The sequence below is a fragment of the Echinops telfairi genome, unplaced genomic scaffold, assembly GCF_000313985.2.
Source record: "Echinops telfairi isolate 266 unplaced genomic scaffold, ASM31398v2 ScPeMD7_7467;HRSCAF=8505_0, whole genome shotgun sequence".
Classification (NCBI taxonomy): domain Eukaryota; kingdom Metazoa; phylum Chordata; class Mammalia; order Afrosoricida; family Tenrecidae; genus Echinops; species Echinops telfairi.
Window position 1 is genome coordinate 9,946,207 of NW_022111367.1, and position 20,942 is coordinate 9,967,148.

The 20,942-nt window shown below is 46.2% G+C and overlaps 1 protein-coding gene and 1 long non-coding RNA gene across 3 annotated transcripts in view; one reads left to right on the plus strand and one right to left on the minus strand.

The window, feature by feature from the left end:
- The window catches only part of LOC123520924, a 21,802-nt gene extending 12,898 nt beyond the window's left edge, over positions 1-8,904 (minus strand). The window contains exons 1-2 of the long non-coding RNA XR_006679439.1: positions 8,388-8,904; positions 7,561-7,658 (exon numbers count right to left, since the gene is read on the minus strand). This is a non-coding gene — a long non-coding RNA (uncharacterized LOC123520924). The remainder of the gene's footprint in view (positions 1-7,560; positions 7,659-8,387) is intronic.
- Positions 1-20,942, plus strand: part of CLYBL (citramalyl-CoA lyase) — a 259,438-nt gene that overhangs the window by 192,954 nt on the left and 45,542 nt on the right. The window lies entirely within an intron of this gene.

The window sequence follows — 20,942 nt, forward strand, 5'->3', positions numbered from 1 at the left end:
CCGCCTGTTTGTCTTCAAGCCTTTAAGACCCCAGATGCTGTATCATTTGATAAGATGGCCAGTCTTGATGAAAGTCTCGAGCCTGTCTTTACAGCATTCCCTCTTCCCTGATCACTGTTCTCACCACAGCCCCACCTCCGTGTACCTTTGATCATACACTTATTCATATCAGGGAACGGGCTAAGCTGCTACCACCAAAAGAGACCAAAACCACTGTGGCGTCCACAGAGAGAAGTTCATGTCCTTCTCATCTCCGAGGCAGAGGAGGTGGGTGAGGGGGGTGCTCTGGAGCAGAGAAGCAGCACGCCCCCTTGAGGCATCCACAGACCCAAGTTGCTTCCCTGGTTATTCTGACATCCCTGTATTGCAGTGGCATGGCCAACGCCGTCTCCGCGTCGGGTGCAATCCAGCCTAGCAGACAGGAAAAGAACAGAGGACGGCTTCCACGGAAGGGAGTAAGCACTGCACACACTGCTTCTGTTCCACTGGCCATCCAGCTGCAGTTGGGGTTACAAACATGTACCTCCTCAATTCAAAGGGAGAGAAGGAGAATGGATGACGGGGTCGCTAACAGTCTCTGCCACACCCCGGGGAAACCGCCAGTGAGGTCCATACTATTAATACAGACATTGCCCACACTGCAGTTTGCCCTTCCTGTTTGCTTCCTTCTAGAAAGGGTGTTTTGTTTGTAGGGGTTATAGTGTGTATGTGTTTCGTTTTGTTTTATTTGGGTGTGTGTTTTCTGTCGGGAGGTTGTATTTTTATTTCCCTAGTACCTAACTGAGGAGCCCTGGTGGTGTCGTGGTTACACATTGGCTGCTAACCACAAGGTCAGCAGTTCAAAACCACCAGCCACTCCACAGGAGAAAGACGAGACTTTCTACTCCCGTAAGGAGTTCCAGTCTCGGGAACTCACAGGGGTGGGTCTACCCTGTGCTGTAGGGTCACTCGGAGTTGGCCTCGACTTGCTGGCAGTGAGAGGACTTAATTGGATAAATTAATGAACGAGTATTTTCCTGCCCTTACCCTTAGCAAACCACACCCAGGCAATAGGAAAAGAAAATTAAAAGAGCAACAATCGAGGGTGCTAGTAAGGAGCCCTGGTTGTGTTGTGTATTAGGCACTAGGTTGTTCGTTCAAACCCACCAGCCACTCCTCAGGAAAAAAATGAGGCTCCCATAAAGATTTACAGCCTCAAATACCTTGTATGGGGTCAGCATGAACAGGAATTGATTCGATAATTGCTTTGGAGTGAGGGTATCAGTTGGAACAGTTAGCCATGAAGTCCAAATTATGTAGAGCAGCAAGAAAATCCCTTGGGCAGATGGCCCCAGAGACTAGGGCCTAGAAGCCCCAGCAAAAGCAAACTGCAGGAGCCGCCCCCAGAGGGTGCCAATTTAGGGACGAGGCAGTGGTTCAGAAAGGGCAAACCAAAGCAGAGTGTGACTAAGCCATGGAGATGGGGCTGTGGGGGGTGTACACCCTCATGAGAAGAGTTCCCCTCAGAAGGAAATGGAAATGCCCCTGTTGGTTTCTATGGCAGCCACTTCAAAGGGACACACTGAATAGCATGGATGCCAATGGGGGGGAAGGGGGTGCCTGCACAGGGGTGATGGGGAGAGAGCATGGGGCCCAAGGTCATAATGACCCCTTGCTCCTGAAGTGCAGGGAAGCACCTTGAGAGAGAGTGGGGCAGGGTCAGTAGAACAAAGCCAAGTTTCCATCACAGCCCACCAGGCATTCCAGGGGGTGACTGCCGGTCCAAGGACATGTGAAATTCCAGAAGCTACCGCACAATCAGGTGGGAGGTAAGGTGAGGAAGAACTAGGCCAGGGCCAAATGGAGACACACGAGGCAGAGGCAGGAGGGAGGGGTCTGGAACCAGGACCCTAGGTTCCCTAGTGAACCATCCAGCCTCAGTGTTCCAAAGCGGGAGGCCACAGCGTGATGAGGCCGTGGGTTATAGGTGTCTGTTAAAATATGTGTGTTTCTATATTTCTTTTTTTTTTTCTGTTAAAAACACATTTTCCTTTTATAATCAGAAAAAACAATACCATGAAAACAATTCCACTCTTCCCAGATGGTGGTGGTGGGCACGGGCATGCTTTCATTTCTGCAGTTCTAGATTGGCGTAAATATTGCCCTGAGGGGTCTGGCCTCAGCGGGCTTCATGCAGTGAAAGCAAAAGGCCAGCATGCGTTTAGGTGGCTGCAGCCATGCACTTGCTAACTTGTCTCGCTGGACGGAACCTGCCAAGGGAGTTGCAAACAGCAATGTCCTGGAGTCGAGCCGGAGCTGCCTTGTGAGGGTTTTCTTGAAAACACAAGGTGCGGATTTACGACAAGGACTCAAGAGGCCGCTTGGCTCCTCATCGCCCGCAGTCCTATCTTCCCGGTGCCCGGGAGACTGCTCGTCCAGCGCAGCACAGCACTGATAACGCGCACCTTTGGGGCAGAGTTCTCACCCTCACTGCCTATCAGAACCACCCAGGGAGCGTTTTTAAAATATCCAAGGCTAAGCCCTATCCAAACCAATTTAATGAAGTAAGCCCGATCTCCTCCAGAAGAGCAGAGAAATACATGGCTAAATGTTGAAAGGCACACCTTATGCCCATAGCTACTTATTTATAAATGAGCAATACAACAAAAATGATTACAAATACTATTTTCCACGCGGTATCGCTGACTTGCCCTTCTCTGTGTTAACTGGGTTAAGTACTCAAAGCTCCAGGGCTTTAATATCCGCTACTGCTCCTTTCCCCACCGCTCTTCTGTCCGTTTGTCTTGTGGATAGCTGTGAGGCTGGAAGCTGTGTCACCGGTTTTTCAAAGGCCAGCAGGGTCACCCAAAGTGAACAGGTTTCAGCAGAGCTTCTAGACCAAAACCAGACAATGAAAGAGGACTGGGCTCCCCACTTTGGGGGAAGGAGGCCATAATCAAATACTGAAGGCCTCGTGAGCGGAAGCAGAAGCGTGTCGGAGCCAGTGCCGAAGGATGAGTCCCTCGGGTCGGAGGGCAGTCGAATGTGATTCCTCAGAGGGAGTGAACCAGGGTGAGGGGAGTTGGATAAAGGTTGGGAAACCTCATGTGCTGATGGGGCCCCAAGAAACAGCTGCATCAATCTGCTAACCCTCCAAACGTGGAACGAGGGAAGTATGATTCAAGGAAACTGGAAGTCGTCCAAAATGAATTGGAACACATAAAGATCACTGTCCTAGGTATGAGGGAGTTGAAATGGGTACAAATAGGGATCTCTTCCAGTCAGTTGACCAAGTAGCCGTCTTCCAAATGTCCTGGTATAGATGAATGCATGCTTCCAAAGCTTCGGCAGCTGGTTGAAACATTTCAATGGTTAGTCCATTATTTCCTGGAGCCTTGTTTTTGGCGCATCCATTGAGTGCAGCTTAGACTTCTTCCTTCAGCACCACTGATTCTTGCTCATATGCTACCTCCTGCAATGGTGGCATGTCGACTAGCTCTTTTTGGTTCCGTGACGGTGGATTCTTTCCGTCTCCTTTTGATGCTTCCTGCATCATTCAATATTGTGCCCACAGGATCTTTCAATATTGCAACTGAGACTTGAATTTTATTAAATCATTTTATGGGGGCTCAGACAACTCTTATCATCCATCCATCCATCCATCCATCCATTGCGTCAAGCACATTTGTACATTTGTTGCCATCATCATTCTCAAAACATTTGCTTTCTGCTTGAGCTGAGACTTGAATTTTTTTTCTTCAATTCTTCCCATTTAAGGTGTGTTGACCATGTTCTTGCTTTTTGGTTTTCGAATGCTAGGTCTTTGCACGTTACGTTAGAATATTTGACCTTGTCCTCTTGAGCTGCCCTTTGACATTTTCTGTTCAGCTCTTTGCCTTCATCCTTTCTTCCTTAGCTTCTCTACAATTAAAAACAAGTTTTAGAGTCTCTTCTGACATCCATTTTGATGTGTTCTTTTTTGTTTTCAATGACCTTTTGCTTTCTTCGTGAACGATGGTCTCGATGTCCTCCCACAACGCATCAGGTCTTCTAGCAATAGTGCGTAAGGCATCAAGTCTGTTCTCGAGATGTCTCAAAATTCAGGTGGGATAGACTCAAGGTTGTATTTTGTCTCTTGTGAACTTAATTTTTTTCAGGTTTAACATGAATTAACATACAGGTATTTACTGGTCTGTTCCATTGTCAGCCCCTGGCTTGGTTTTAGCTGCTGGTATTGAGCTTCTCCAGCATCTCTTCCTACAGACTACAATTTTATTTGTGTGTATCCCTTTTGGAGAAGTCTACGTATGTTTTGTGTTGTTGAAAAATGGTATTTGCTATGAACAGGTCATTGGTCTTGCAAAATTTTATTATGGGTTCACCAGTTTTGTTTCTAACTGCTGTTCCTTCCTCTTCATTTCCAACTTTTGCATTCCAATCACAAATAATTATCAATGCATCTTGATTACATTTTTTTATCTATTTCCAACTGAAGATATTGGTAGAAACCTCAATTTCTTCATCACTAGCATTGTGGTTGTTGCATGAATTTGAATGATAGTTGTATTGATTGGGTTTTCTTGAAGGAGAATAGATATAATCCTATCACAGACAGGATTGTACTTCAAGATTGATTTTGCAATGTTCCTTTTTAACAATAAATGCCACACCATTCCTCTTGATCATGTCATTCCTGGCTTAGTAAATCATATTATTTAGAGTTAGAAAACCAAAAAGGAAGGACATTCCAAAGGAAGCTGACCCAACAGAGTGCTCAAATCATAGAACATTATCGTTGACATATCACATGCAAGTAGAATTTTGCTGAAGGTTATCCAGCGACAGTTGCAGCAGTACACCGACCGGGAGCTGAGAGAAAACCAGCAGATTCAGAAGAGGAAGTAGAATATCGTTGCTCGTGTCAGAGGGATCTTGGCTGAAAGCAGAGAATACCAGAAAGGCGTTTACTTTTGTTTTATTGACTATGCCAAGGCATTCGACTGTGTGGGTCAGAACAAACTATGGATGGCCTTGAGAAGAATGGGAATTCCAGAACACTTGATTGGGTTCACGAGGAGCGTATACATGGATCATGGGGTAGTTGGGGGAACAGAAGAGAAGACTGCATTGGTTTCAAATCAGGAAATTGTATATCGGGGTTGTATTCTCTCACCCTACTTGTTCAATCTGTATGCTGAACAAATCATCAGAGAAGCTGGATTATATGAAGAAGCACTGGAGGAAGGTTTATTAACAAAAATGACACAACCTTGCTTGCTGCAACTGAGGAGGACTTGAAGCAACTGCTGGTGAAGATCCAAGGATTGAAGCCCTCAGTATGCATTACAACTCAAAGTGGAGAAGACTAGAACCCTCACAACAGGTAACATCATGACATATGGAGAAAAAGTGGACGTTGTCAAAAATTGTATCTGGCTTGTATCCACAATCAATGCTATGGAAGCAGCAGTCAAGAGATCAAAAGACAAGTTACATTAAGTAAATCTACTGCACAAGACCTCTTTAGAGTATTGAGAAGCAAGGCTGTTACTTTGAGGACGAAGGTGTGCCTGATCCAAGCCATGGTATTTTCCATTGCCCCGTTTGCACATGAAAGTTGGACACGAATCAGGAAGACTGAAGACGAATGGGTGCATTTGGATCGTGGTGCTGGAGAAGAATATTGACAGTACCATGGACTGCTAAAAGGACAAACCAATCTGTCTTGGGAGAGGTGTGACCAGAGTGCTCCTTAGAAGCAAGGATGGCAGGGCTTCGTCGTACAGACTTTGGACATGTCAGCAGAGACCAGTCCCTGGAGAAAGACGGCAAGCTTGGTAAAGTAGAAGGAAAGCAAGAAAGAGGAAGCCCTCAATGAGATGGATGGACACCCTGGCTGCAGCCATGGGCTCCAGCACAGGACCAATTGTGAGGATGGCCAGGACCGGGCAGTGTTTCGTTCTGCTGTGCACAGTCCCTATGGGTTGAAACAACACTAGTGAATGTACTTGGGAGAAAGGTGAACTGTTTACTCCATAAAGATTCACAGTCACAACAACCCTATACGGAGTCACTGTGATGGCCATGGGTTTATAATAAGTGTAAACAGCCTTGGTGGCGCAGTGGTTAAGTGCTCAGGGGCTAAACAAACGATGGGCAATCCGTACCCACCTACCACTCCAGAGGAGAGAGGTGTGGCAGTTGGCTTGGAAACACTGTGGGAGAGTCTACCCTATCCTGTACGGTGCCGTAGAACCGAAGAGACTCAACAACAGGGTGTACAAAAAGGTGTAATAAATGCCATCCTGTCCAGCCCACTGAGTGAGTAGGGGTGACTAGGACAGAGCTGTTGTGGTTGTGTTCTTGGGAGCCGCTGAGCTGGTGCCATGTCATGGTGACACCATGTTGACAGAGTAGAACTGCCCCTTTGGTTTCACGAGGCTAGAGTCTCGATAGAAGCAGATCGCCGAGTCTCACTCTCACAGGGTCACGGGGTGGGTCAGCAGCCCACTGCGCATGCACGAGGGCCCCTTAGTCTAGCACTGTCTGCAGGGTGTCCAAAAGGTGTCAGCAGTCTAACAACCCGCCATGAAGTAGTGCGTCCACTGGCTGTTATGGAAGAGAGCCGTGGGCCAGTCTCTGCCCTCTGAGGAAGACGGTGTAGAAGACGCATCGCCAAGCCCGGGTACATTCAGGGGGAGGATATTGAAATGGCATCATAGAGCCTCAAATGGACAATTATCATAATTAGGAGAGTAAAAAAAAAAAAAAGATTTAGGGAAACACAGGAACTTACCATTAGCTGTCTGAAGAGCTGCCCAGTGGCCATGTTTATACAAAGGCAGGTTAGTCACCAGCCAAGAGGAGGGAAATGAGGTCTGCTTCAAAGACCTCCCCTCCCTAACGCCAAGTCTCTGGAATTCTTATTCCAGAGCCTAAATGATAGGTCAGGTTCATAAACAATAAGAAGGAATCCTCTATGCTAAGAAGGAGCCACCTACTTCTTGTCGCTGAACAGCCGCCTGCTTTGCCACAAGACTGAAAGACCCGGTGACCAGTATTACACTATCGGCTCCACAGTGTGTGTGTGGGATGTGTGGAGGGGGCACGCACGACAGTGCCCAGATGCCCCATCTCACTGTTCAGCTGGGTCAGTCGGGATCTCTCAGGTGGAACCACCGGTCTGTGCCCTGTGCTATGCTAGGAGTCCTGAGGGTGCCAACCTCAGTGAGGGTTTGTGGTTCTGGAAGAGGCGCTGGGATGAGCCAGTGATGGGATGCCCGCCTTCCGTGCAGGAGGCCCAGATCCCATTCCTGGGCATGTGTGGCCAGCATCCTTTTGCCAGAGGATCGATTGCCTGCCGTTAGGATGGTGAACAGGTTTTAACAATCGGAAGAAAGGCCTGGCAATCTACTTCTGAACAATCAGTCCATGGAAACCTATGGGTCCTAATTACCCCCTCCACAATTGACGTGGGCGTGGCACAAGCCAGGCAGCACCTTGTTCTGCTGGCTGAGTCACAGCCCAACTCAACGGCAGCCAAAGACAAGGACGTCTAGTTCTGCAGACGGACTGACACACCTCAGTGAACCAGAGAACCCAGGAGTCGCGTGGAGCGCTTCTTACTGACAGTTGTCACTTCTTCACTCTCCGAACTGCCTTTGTTCCCCCTTCTTTGCCTACAAAACACAACCCAGGACATTAATTAGCTCACTACATAATCCATTCACCATCATCACGACCGTTTTATGTGTGTGAAAGCAAACCTTATAAAAGGTTGCATACACTTAAAAACAGACTCACTGCTTCCAAGTTGATGCCGACTCCCGGACCCCCTAGATTACAGAGTTGAACTCTCCTGAGGGTTTTGAGAGCCGAGTTTGGAAAGAGCTCACCAAGCCATTTTCCATGGTGCTGACGGGTGGGTTCAAACCACCGACCTTTAGCTTCTAAGGTGAGTGCACTTCATTTTTGCCACCATGGGACCGCTTACAGACAAATGCAGAAAGCTCAGGCAGGGAGAGGGTGGGCGTCACAACATCTCTTTCCTGGCTGCCTTAAGCAGGATGGGAGTATATGTTGCCAAAGCATGTGAAATACAGCTTGAGAAATCAGCTCACAGGCAATACAGATTTAAATGTCTACCATCACCCCAGCCCACCCTGTAGACCATTAGCAGCAGCAGATGGACAAAGGAAGGAAGGGAAGATGGTCGCATTTTGTACCCGCAACGAAGAGCCTCTCAGATTGCAATACGTAATTTGCCATCTGCAACCTGTGCCCTTCCATTCCTGCTGAAGCACTGATTCAGCATTCAGGGTTTGGGTTTTCTGAGTTTGACAAAAATATGAAGCTTGTGGGTTTGGCTTTGTTTTTTTAAAGCAGGGATGGTAAGCACACGGAGTTACCTGCCTTCCCGTAGAGTCGAGCAGCCTCAAGGCCATGCTGAAGTAGTCATAGAGAAGTAGACTCATTACAGTGAAGGTTTGATTTCATCGTATCTGAGTGGTCCAAGATGCGTTTATGGAATCTGTGCTGAAAATGGTCAGTAATGGTCTCCAGGCCCCATCCAGTCCTTCCAGTCTGGTAGCAAAGCAGGCAGTTTTGTTAAGAGACAACTAACCACACACTCCTTTTCTCCCTCCTATTCCTGCCTCGGTCCTCTTGCTGCAGGCTAATCAAAATGATCATCGTGCCTTGTAGGGGTGCTTGCAAGCTTGGTCAGACCCAAGGCACTCAGAGGTGGAACCTAAGCACTTAGGCCAATTAACTGGGATCTCACATGAAGTCATGCCTCTAAGCCATCGAACCAAGACACTAAGCCTATGAAGTTTGGGGTCGTACATAATTAGGGTCAGCGGCTACTCCCGTTGAAAAAGGTCTATCACACAATGCCAATTCAACTCTGTACAGTTGTATAACTTACTGACGGCAATGATCATAATTGGCTGTGCAGCCCTTCCCTTAATCCATGTGCTCTTCCATCACTGTTACGCCCCTTCTCCTTCCTCTCATCCCTGGTAACCATTAATCAACTCTGATCTCTTTCCATCTGCCTTTTCTTATCTTTTTACATAAATGAGGTCAGATTCTATATGTCCTTCTGTGATTTACTTTCTTCACTCAATATACTGTCTTCCAGCTCCATACTGTAGCATGCATCAAGACTTCATTTCTGCCTGTGCCTGAGTAGCGTTCCATGGTATGTATCTGTGTATTGCTTATTCATTCACCTGTTGATGGGCATGGAGGTTATTTCTACCTTTAAGTTACTGCAATGAACATTGGTATGGGGCCACGTCTGACCTTTGGCATCAATAGGGAGGAGAATCCAGTGCTACTGCAGCCCAAGGCCAACTCCACAATGCAGATGTCAGACATGCTTCTACCCTTCATCTTTCTTTTACCCTATCCTGACACCAACCATTCCTCCCAGGGTTCTCTGCTTCTCTGCTGGGCTCCCTAAGCACAGAACTAAACAGACAATAACCGTGAGGACAGGGGCTTAATAGAGAAACTTAACACGTTACCACAAGTCAGGATCAGAAAACATTAAGGGTGCATACATTATTTTGTCCACAGCAAGACCTCTTCTCAGCCAGCAGCCATGAGGTCCCTTGGCTTCTGCCTTGTTCTGTGGGCCCAGAAGATCACCGCTCTGCCTTACGATCTTAATTGCTCTTTCTCTGCTTTGCTGCATGGTCTCAGCATGGCTCCTTTGCCTCATACTCTTGGTTGCTGCAGTCTCTGGTACCTCTGCTGCCTGCACCACATCAGGTCGTCATCTCACACGCTCTCCATTGGTGGCTCTTCTTTTTAAATGGTCATGGGATGCATCCGCTGCTTCTGAGATATCTCACTCTTATATGCCCCGTGGAATAACAAACTGACCAAGATTCTTTTCACACACCCTATTTGCATGATCCCAATCATTTGGTAGGAATTTCAGAGACATAGATAGAAGAGCCATCAGCAAGTAATGTCACTTCACTACAGGTGTACAGGTCTGCATTAGACCGGGTTGACTAGAGAAACGCATTCAGAGACACTCATATATGTATAAGAGCTTTATATCAAAGAGTAATTGTAGATCAAGAAAACATCCCATTCCAGTCCAGAACAAGTCCATAAGTCTGATATTAACCCGTAAGTCCGATACTAGTCCATAATTCTCTCTTCAGACTCACACAGCCACATGCAATGATGCAGAATGCAGGAAGATCGCAGCCCAGTGGGTGAAAAGTCTTGTGGGTTCAATGGCAGTGGAAGCATCACAGGGCTGGCACAGGTCTCTGCCGCATCACTCGCTCAGGCCTCAGTGTAGCTCCACATGTCTTGTCAACAGGAATGTGAGGTAGAGAGTGTGTGGCCAAATTCCAGGGAGAAAGAGGAAGTTCCCAGAGGAAGTTCCCAGAATCCTCATGAGAAGACCACACCCACAAGGAGGTATCATCAGGCTGTGACATGATTGACAGGCTAGACTCCTCCCCTACACTTTTTTATCAAGGTGACATGAAATTCTTTTTCAAGTCTTTGGGGTATATATTTAGGAATGTAGTCGTTGGGTCTATAGTACTATCTGTAGTGACTTTTTTTCTTTTTGGGGGGTGGGGGGAACGACCACACTCACTGTTTTCCACAACAATACCATTCTATAGTCCCACCAGCAATGGGAAGAGTTCCACTTTTCCCACCTCCTTGCCATTTGTTGTCCTCCTTTTTCATCTCAGCCATCCTAGCAGGAGGGAAATGGTCTGTCGTGATGGTTTTGATTCATCTCTCTGATGGCTAATGGTGCTGAGCATCTTTCCATGTGTGTGGTGGCCACTTGAATGTCCTCTCTGGTGAGGGGTCTATTCAAGCCCTCTGCCCATCTTGTGTCTGTTTTTGTCAGAGTTTTAATATATCTTTTGTTATTAATGTCTTATCAGATATATGGTTTCTGAAACTCTCTTAATTGGTAGCTTATATTTTCACTGTTTTGGTAAAGTCCTTTGGTAAATAAAAGTGTTTCTTTTTTTAAATGTATGAGGTCTCCTTTATTTATTTTATAGCTTGCTTCTTCTGCTTTTGTTGTGTTAATCCATTATGAAATGCCAGGCCTCCCGGCATCGCCCTTGCTTACTCTCCTAAGAGTTCCATGGTCTTAGGTGGCACATTTAGGTTCTAATCTATTTTGAGTGTGTGTGTGTGTGTGTGTGTGTGTGTGTATGTGTATGGTGAGGCTTGGGTCCTGTTTCATTTTTTTACATGTGGCAATCCAATTTTCCCAGCACCACGTACTGAAGAGATTATTTTTTTCTCATAGCTTTAGCCCTTGTCAAAAATCAATTGACCATTGGTGTGTGGGTTTATATCTGGACTCTCAATTGCATTCCATTTTTTTTCCAATTGTATTCCATTTACATGTATAATGTTATACCAATATCAGGCTGTTTTTAGTACTATCACCGTATTGAATATGCTTTAACATCAGAGTATGAATCTTCCCACCTTGACCTTCTCTTTTAACATTGTTTTAGCTATTGAGGGCCTCTGCCCATTCTATATATAATCTAGGATTAATTTTTCCATTTCTGAAAATAAAGCTATTTGGGTTGTGTCGAATCTATAAGCTGTTTTGGGTCATATTAGCATCCTAACAGTATTAAGTCGACCTATCTGTGGACATGGAACATCTTCCCTTTTACTGATGATTCTTCCAGTAGTATTTTAGAATCCCCATTGTTAAGGCCTTGGCTTCTTTCATTACATTTATTCCTAAGTGTTTTACCTCTTAAATGTTATTGTACACGGAATGGTTTTCTGCATTTCCTCTTCAGATTTCTCATTGCTGGTGGATAAAAACTCAAATGATTTTTGTTTATTGAATTTATCCCTGTAACTTTGATAAATTCCTCTCTTAACTTTAGAAGTTTTCTTGTGAACACTTTGGGCTTTTCTCTGTAGTCATATCATTCACAAATAGAGATCGCTTCTTTTCCCATCTGGATATTGCATATTTTTTTATACAGGCATCCTCAAACTACGGCCCGTGGGCCACATGCGGCCCGCCAAGGACATTTATCCGGCCCACCAGGTGTTTTTTACTTCAAAATAAGATATATGCAGTGTGCAGAGGAATTTGTTCATAGTTTTTTTTTAAACTGCAGTCCGGCCCTCCAACGGATCTGAGGGACAGTGAACTGGCCCCCTGTTTAAAAAGTTTGAGGACCCCTGCACAATTCCTCCCCTGCCCTCCCCACCCCCCACACCGCCATTGATTCTTATTGACTATCATTGGAGAAAAACAGCACCGTGAGGAGACTTGGGGACGTTAACAAGGTACTAGCAACATTCTCTGTCACGTGATGGTACTATAATTGAAGTCCACTCAATCCCACCGAGCAACACAGACAACTGCCATCATCAAGAGAACCTTATTGCTCCTGAAGCCTGTTAAAAGGTGGGGTCGTTTCCCACCCTCCTGTTGAGAGGCCTTTCCTGGCAGGATCTCTAGCTTTCCTCTCTCAAGAAGGATACAGTTTAGTTTTGATTAGAGTAGCCCTTGAGCTTCCACACAATCTGGTATGCTAAGTCACACCTGGTCTGCCTAGAGAAGGTTCTGGCAAGAGTCCTTGCCCCTGGGACTGAGGCCTCAGACTCCAGGCAGAACCAGGCCCGTGTTGCAGGAGCCTCGGAGAGCCTGGCTCACGGGCAGGGGAAATGAACCTGCTCGGTCGCCCGGTGCGGCTTGATGAACATGTACCGGGCGCAGAAAGAGGACAGAACCCGAGTCTTCATGGAGGGAGCCTGCCTGCACCAGTGAGGGCATGAGGCTGCTGGGAAGGCGCTGGGAAGAGCTGGCAGGAGGAAACGGTGCCAAGCCGAGCCCGGGCCAGCCGCAGCATGGTTCCCAGTGGCGATTTCTCTAGGAAAACGTGCAAGGAGAGGAGTTAGGCTGCGCCTGGTGTTCCCAAGCTCGGTAAGAGGACGGCTCGGGCACTTTGGCCTGCGGACCCCAGCTCGGCTCGCCGAGGGCCCTTGCCTAGAACCAAAGCCGCATCCTGAAGGGGCGAATGCACCTTTTCAACGCACAGAAACTCCCGAAGGCATCGCCATGTGGGCTTTCTTTTCTTTCCCTGATTGGTTGGGGGGGGAAATGTAACAGCTGAAAAACAGGATGGGGAGGGTCCTCTGCTGTCAAACTGCCGCAAGTTTGCCACCTAAAAAGAGCAAAAGAATATTTAAACAGAACAAAAGTTCCTTCTTTGTTTTTTTTGAGATGATTACCTCGGGCAAACAATTAGGGAGCAAAAGAGACCATTCACCAAGACCATTAACAATTGTACCAATTGTACAAAAGATGTACAATTACACATGAGCCTATCCATATTGGGGCCACAGAAATAAAAAGTCTACACACGTGGAACCCACTGAAAATCTTTTGTGAAGAGTCCTTTAGTTTCAAAGCCATACATAACCTGGAAGAAGAGGAACAAAAGTCCAGTGTAATGTACCTGCAAGAACTCTTTCTCTTGCCCCAGCTGCCCTGTCACCTTGCTCGTTTGTTACCTGCTTCCTTCCCGCCCGGCCTCCAGGAAGGTCAACGAACGCTGACGACTCTGCGGGCCTCCTTCAGTGACTGGCTCGCCACCAAGACAAGAAGTCCGGGCTTCAGCCTGCCGCTTGCTGGAATGGGCGGGCGCTCCCTGGGCTTGTTTTCAATTGCAAGGCTGTTTGTGCCTCACTGTTAGACATTTATACTTCTATCTGTAAACTTTTATAACCTCAGACTTATGGAGACAAGATTCTTTGTGTCGGTGCCTTAGTGTGTTGCTGAAGCAATTGGCACACCGACAGGCCGTTCCCAGCAGCCACACGGGCTTGCAGAGCTACCCTGATGCAGCCCGGGGCCAGCAGCCTCCCAGGCTGGGAGGCAAGCAGACCAGGGAAATGATGGTTGCCCTCCATAGAAATGAAGAGCCAGTCAGGGGACGCAGCTGCCCTTAAGGGGCCCTGGAGAAATTCAGCAGCAGTTAACAGAGATGGCCTGATGAATGTAATTAATGGCACTGAACCACACGGGTGAAAATGGTAGGAATGGCAAACGTTACCTGCGTATTTACCGCAAGTACAAAAACAAATAATGAAGGGGCCAGGGTTTCCCTTGTCATTAATTGGTTCTGGATATTTATCCAAAGGGGACAGTTTGGATCAATGTTAAGCAAGGCATCTCAAGGCATCTCAAGTCAGCCTGAGCAAGGGAGGATGCCATCAGCCAAAAAAACCCAAAAACCAAAAAGTAAACACAGTTATGATCTTCACTATGAAAGCACTCGGCCAGGGCCAGGTGAAGAGTCTGTCCTCAGACGCGCATTGGGAACCCCAAGCCAGGCTGCCTCACTGAACTCTGAGCCAGTCAGCTTGCTTCACTGATAAGAAGCAGGAAAGTGGCAGGCACCCTACCCAGCCCTGCAAGGATCACCCGAGGTACCTGTGGCACCTGTGCACCTTCCGGCCTGCAAAGAAGAAAGGTAGGTGTGGAGTCCCCTGAACACAGTTTCCTTTGCCTTGTTTACTTTTATTCTCCCACACAGACCTGCGACCCAGCAGGAGGGCTTTGAAACCAAAACTGTTATCACCTCCTCTAGCCCAGAGAAGTGGTGAAACACAAATATAGCCCAGAGGGCAGCTTGGCTGGGGGCTGTACTTTGTACTAGTTGGAGAGGAGAGCACCCCTTCTTGGTCCTCAGAGGAGGAGGGGAGAGGGAGACCACTAAGAAGGAGCAGGGAGGAGAGATGGGGCTGTGTTCCCGCTTCACTGTGAAGCTTCCGTTGCTGTTTTAACATCTTGTACTGTGACTCCCTCACCCAATCAGAAACCATATACAAACACCCATCCCCAAGGGGAAGATAGCTTGCTTTGGACAAGGCCCCTGGAGGACAAAGCTGACTGTCGTTGAGCTGGGGATGGAGGAGGAACTGATGGCAGGCAGGGCCAAGCAGGGACGTCCTCCTCTTAGCTAAAGAGGGTCAGCGTCAGCCCAGATGGATAGTCTGCTAACCCACAGTCAGCACAAGGCAGCTTCCCCCGAGATATTTTTTCAGTTGAACTGAAATTAGTATCCCACCACCACCTTCACTCCCATCCCTCCCAATGAGCAGAGCCTCGGGCCTTGGACTTCTCAGTCATGGGCTCGGAGCTGCCTTTTGGGAATCACCCCCATCTTTCTGTTCATTCCCTAGAGTGAACCTCCTTCTTACCTGACATTGCATGCACAGGGGCCTTCCAAAAGTTCATGGAGAAATCTGCTCTCTGTTCATTTCTCCATTTTTATTGACATACAATTCACATATATGACATGTGAATACAATTCAGCAGTCTAATCATATTAAAAAGCATTGTGCAGTCTTCACCACAATCATTTTGAGAACATTTTCTCCTTTCTTGTACTCATTATTATTAGCTCCCCATATCCTCCCAACCACCTCTATGATAACCCTAAGAAACTATTCATCCAGTTACTATCCTTATATTTTCACCTAGTCTGGATTTCATAGACAGAAAACATACAAAACAAAAACCTAACAACAATACCATGTGGTCCCTCGGGGGCTAGGACTCAGATGGTGGCCCCACCACCACCCTTAAAACCATGGGCTTTTTGAAGCCCTCTCCTATGTACCAGTGACTGAGGACTTAGTACTGATTCATGGCAGCCCCATGTGTGTTGGGCAGCACTGCGGCCCATGGGTTCTCAGCGGTGCATTTTGGGAAGTGAATTGCCAGGTCTTCCACGGTACTTCTGTGTGTGCTTAAACCTTCAGCCCTTCAGTTAGCAGCTAAAGGCATTAAGCACGGATTTGCGTCACCGTGGGAGTCACGTATATGTGTCCCCTCTGCTTTTTTATTCGCTTCCTATCCCTGCCTCTACTCTGTCCATTTCTGACCCTCTGCTGAGAGTCACCCACCTCCTCGCCACTTGTTAAAATCCTACTCACACAATTTCCCAGACCTGGAAACAACCATAAGGTACATCAACGATGAATGGAGAAGCAAAACATGATACATGTATCCAATCAGATCTTGCTCAGCCACGAAGAGAAAGGAAGTCCCGCCACAGGCTACAACATGGAGGAGCGCTGAACAGATCCTGTTGACGGAGAGAAGTCAGTCGCAAAGGGACAAGGACTGTAGGGTCTCCCTTATGTGAAACAAGGCAATAGAAACAAGCAGACTCCCTGCCATCGAGCCAGTGCTGGCTCATAGCGACCCTGTACGACAGGGTAGAACTGCCCCTGTGGGTTTCCCAGACGGTCACTCTTTATGAGAGTAGAAAGCCCCATTTTTCTCCCACTGAGCCACTGGTGGTTTCGAACAGCTAACCTGACGGTTAGAGGCCCAACAAGTAACCACTGGTCATCATAAAGTTAGTGGGAATGCTTCGTTATCTTTTAATCATTTTTCCATGAATGTGTGAAGCCCTCTCTTAATTGGAGTCCAAAGGTTATGAGAGGTTACCAAGAACGGGAAGGAGAGGGAAAGGGGTGGTTTTGCTGATGGGGACATTGAGTCTACTTTAATGGTGGCAGAATAATTTGGACAGGATAATAATGATGATTCCACAATATTAAGAATACTATCAGTGTCACTGAATCCACATCTCAAAAGTGTTGACGTGGGAGAAAAAATATCCTGCACAGTCTTCAGAGGCCAAGTGCCATCGGAGTCCCCACTAAGCCCGTTATTCATTCTTGCAATGGTATCTCCTGCCTCAAACTCCAATGGCCCCTATTGCTTGTTCCATTGAAGAATTGTTGCATTCTCATTTGTGTGTAAAGAGCTCTGGTAGCGTAATAGTTATGAGATGGGCTGCTAACTGCAAGGTCAGGAGTTCAAAACTACCAGCTGCTCTGCAGGAGAAAGAAGAGGATTTCTACTCCCTTAGAAGGTTATTATAGTTGTGTTTGGTCAAAGTTCAAAAGGATAACAAACTATAAAGCCAGTGCCACATTGTGCAAAACTGACCACCTGATTTTGGGCCGAGGAGGTTATTATTTTATAAAACACTGTGATTTCAAAGGGCCAGCCTTTTTTTTCTGTGTTTGGACTTCCAAGCACCCTTGGCAATTTTATCTAGGAAAATGACATGTGCCCATAGAAAAGTGACATTGTAGATGTTTTCTTTATGAAACCTATTTCGTACTATGTGTCTCTGTAATGAAAATAAAAAGGATATCGGCCCTCCCCCTCCCCCTCTCCCCTCCCCCTCTCCCCTCCCCCCTCTCCTCGCCGCGCCACCCCCGACAAAATTCAGGCATTGAGAAAATAGCCACAGAAGAACTGCCCAACTTACCCACAAAATGGAGCAAGTGAAGTATATCACTGACGAAACACACAACATTCCTCTAGTCCTTTTTTTTTAAAATCATTTTTATTGGGGGCTTGTACAACTCTTACCACAATCCATACATCCATACATCGTGTCAAGCACATTTGTACATTTGTTGCTCTCATCATTCTCAAAACATTTGCTTTCTACTTGAGCCCTTGGTATCAGCTCCTCATTTTTTCCTCCCTCTCCAGCCCCCCTCCCTCATGAACCCTTGGTAAATTATAAATTGTTATTATTTTGCCATGTCGTACAGTGTCCGACGTCTCCTATCTGTACCAGTGTACATCCTCTGGTCTAGCCAGATTTGTAAGGTTGAATTGGGGTCATGACAGTTGGGGGAGGAAGCATTAAAGAACTAGAGGAAAGTTGTGTATTTCATCGTTTCTACACTGCATCCTGATTGGCTCGTCTCCTCCCTGCAACCCTTCTGTAAGGAGATGTCTAGTTGCCTAAAGATGGGCTTTGGGTCCCCACTCTGCACTCCCCCTCATTCACAATGATATGATTTTTTTTGTTCTTTGATACCTGATACCTGATCCCATCAAAACCTCGTGATCACACAAGCTGGTGTGATTCTCCCATATGGGCTTTGTTGCTTTTCAGCTAGATGACCTCGTGTTTGTCTTCAAGCCTTTAAGACCCCAAACGCTGTATCTTTTTTTTTTTTTTCAAACGCTATATCTTTTGATTGCGGGGCTCCTTCAACTTTCTTCACCACATATGCTTATGCACCCGCTTGTCTTCAGCGATCGTGTAGGAAAGGTGAGCATCATGGAATGCCAGTTTAATAGAACAAAGTGTTCTTGCATTGAGTATACTAAACCTATAAATACGTGCAGATAAATCTATTTTCCCTGTCATCATTTATAAATATATTTATATATGTACATTCCTGTATTTAGACCTCTATAAATACCCTTTGCCTCCTAGTTCATTCCTCTATTTCTTTGTACTTTCCTCTTTTCCTACTATCATGCTCAGCCTTCATTTGGGTTTCAGTAATTCCTCAGGGTTGCATTGCACCCTCCTTGCCACCAATTTTGGATCACTTGTTCCTTTGTCCCTGGGTTTGTTAATACCAATTCCCTTCCCCCACCTCCCCCTCTCCTCTAGTTCTTTTATGCTTCCTCCTCCCACTATCATGACCCCAGTTCTACCTTACAATTCGGGCTAGACCAGAGCATTTGCACGGGTACAGATAAGAGCTCTCGACACACAGGACAATCCAGGACAAATAAACCCCTCAGAAGCAATAATGGAAGTAGTGATTCCAGGGGGTAGGAGGAAGATGGAGAAAGAAAGGGGGAACCTATTGCAATGATCGACCTATAACCCACCCCTGCCCCCAAGGGGGACGAACAACAGAAACATGGGTGAAGGGAGAGAACGGACGGTACAAGATATAAAAATAATAATAATCTATAAATTTTCAAGGGTTAATGAGGGTGCAAGGGTGGGGGGCAGTGAGAAACAGATACCAAAGGCTCAAATAGAATGTAAATGTTTAGAAAATAATGATGGCAACACATGTATAAATGTGCTTGATACAATTGATGTATGGATTGTTACAAGAGCCCCAATCAGAGGATTTACTAAAATTTTAAAAATAAAGAGTTACAGTCTGGAAATTACATGGGCAGTCCTCCCCTTTCCTGTAGGAGGCTATGCATCCCATGGGCTTGATGGCCGTGAGTTTCGTTTGGGGCTCCTGTATTTGTGTGTGCTGACAATATGCTCAGGCATATATATACCTAGAGCACATAGGATGCAAAACCATGGCAAATGCTTAGTCATGACCAAATGCCTTGAGGGACCGAGTCACTGGGCTTGAGGGCTTAGGACCATAGTCTCACAGCTTGAGTGCTAGAGTGGGATTTACAGATTCTTAAGCATTCAGCAGGATGGGTTTCATACGTTTATACCTGTCTTCGTGCACTTATCCGAAGAACCTGCCACATAGGTTAGCATTTCATTAATTATTTAATATAATTGATTATTCAATATTTTAAATACTGGACCAGTGGTACATAGAATCTGGGCGTGATATTCAGGAACTATTCTCAGAATCACAAGCATCCTTGGGGAAATGAGGCAAATCCTGATAGTTATCTACGTATTTTCACATATCTAGATGTTTAGACTTAAGTCCATCAAACACTAAAATGAGTGTTTCATTTTCCTCTATCATCATCTGGCCTTGCAGACCCTTCGGGAGCATGTATGTGGAAACACTCCTGTCTCTCTCCTCACCAGGTGACCTCCTGCAACAAACCCCAGGGGTTCCCCATGCTGCCGCTGCCCCCACTACAAAGCAGAAATGATCACATTGCCCCTCTGGGGCTACGAGAAGAGGTGATGAATGAAAATACGTAGCATAATAAGAGTAGAGCGAGCTGTGAACCTGCAGATTCCAGCGCAGCTGTACAGGCAAAACTGAGCATGGCAGCTGTTACAGGTATTAAGGAAGGTTATCCGAGATTTTAGTAGATAAATACTTTGTTATATTAAAAAGTTATACACAAAAATAAAATTTATACTGTACAGTATGTAAGGCAACAGTGGTAAAGAAATTAAAACACAATCCTTAATAACAAACAATAATTTACAAGTGGATATGCAGGTAGATATGTAAGCTAAATAAGGTGGAGTGGTACATAGGAGTACACCCACAAGCAGATATACATTAGGCAAAGGATATTTCTATATATGTATTTGTTTGTGCAACAAATATAACCAGGTGTATAGTAAAACATACAGGGAGAAAAGTGATAAAAAATTCTTAGCCATACATTCCAGGATGCTCACCTTCCTGACACGATTGCTGAAGACAAAGTGAGTGTATAAGCAAATGTGGTGAAGAAAGCTGATGGTGCCCGGCTATCAAAAGATATAGTGTCTGGGGTCTTAAAGGCTTGAAGGTAAGCAAGCAGCCATCTAACTGAGAAGCAACAAAGCCCAGATGGAAGAAACACACCAGCCTGTGTGATCACGAGGTTTTGATGGGATCAGGTATCGGGCATCAAAGAACAAAAAATCATATCATTCTGAATGAGGGGGAATGTGGAGTAGAGACCCAAAGCCCATCTGTAGGCAACTGGACATCCCCTTACAGAAGGGTCACAGGAGGACATGAGCCAGTCAGTGTGCAATGTAGCAATAATGAAACATACAACTTTCCTCTGGTTCTTTAATGCCTCGTCCCTCCCACTATCATGACCCCAGTTCTACCTTACAAATCCAGCTAGACCAGAGGATGTACACTGGTACAGAGAAGAGCTGGAAACACAGGGAATCCAGGACAGATGGTCCCCTCAAGAGCAGTGGTGAGAGTGGTGATACCGGGAGGTGGAGGGAAGGTGGGTTAGAAAGGGGGAACCAATCACAATGATCTACATATAACCTCCTCCCAGGGGGATGGACAACAGAAAAGTGGGTGAAGGGAAACATTGGACAGTGTAAGACATGACAAAATAATAATAATTTATAAATTATCAAGGGTTCGTGGGTGGGGTAGGGAGGGAGGGAAAAAAATGAGGAGCTGATACCAAGGGTTCAAGTAGAAAGAAAATATTTTGAGAATGATGA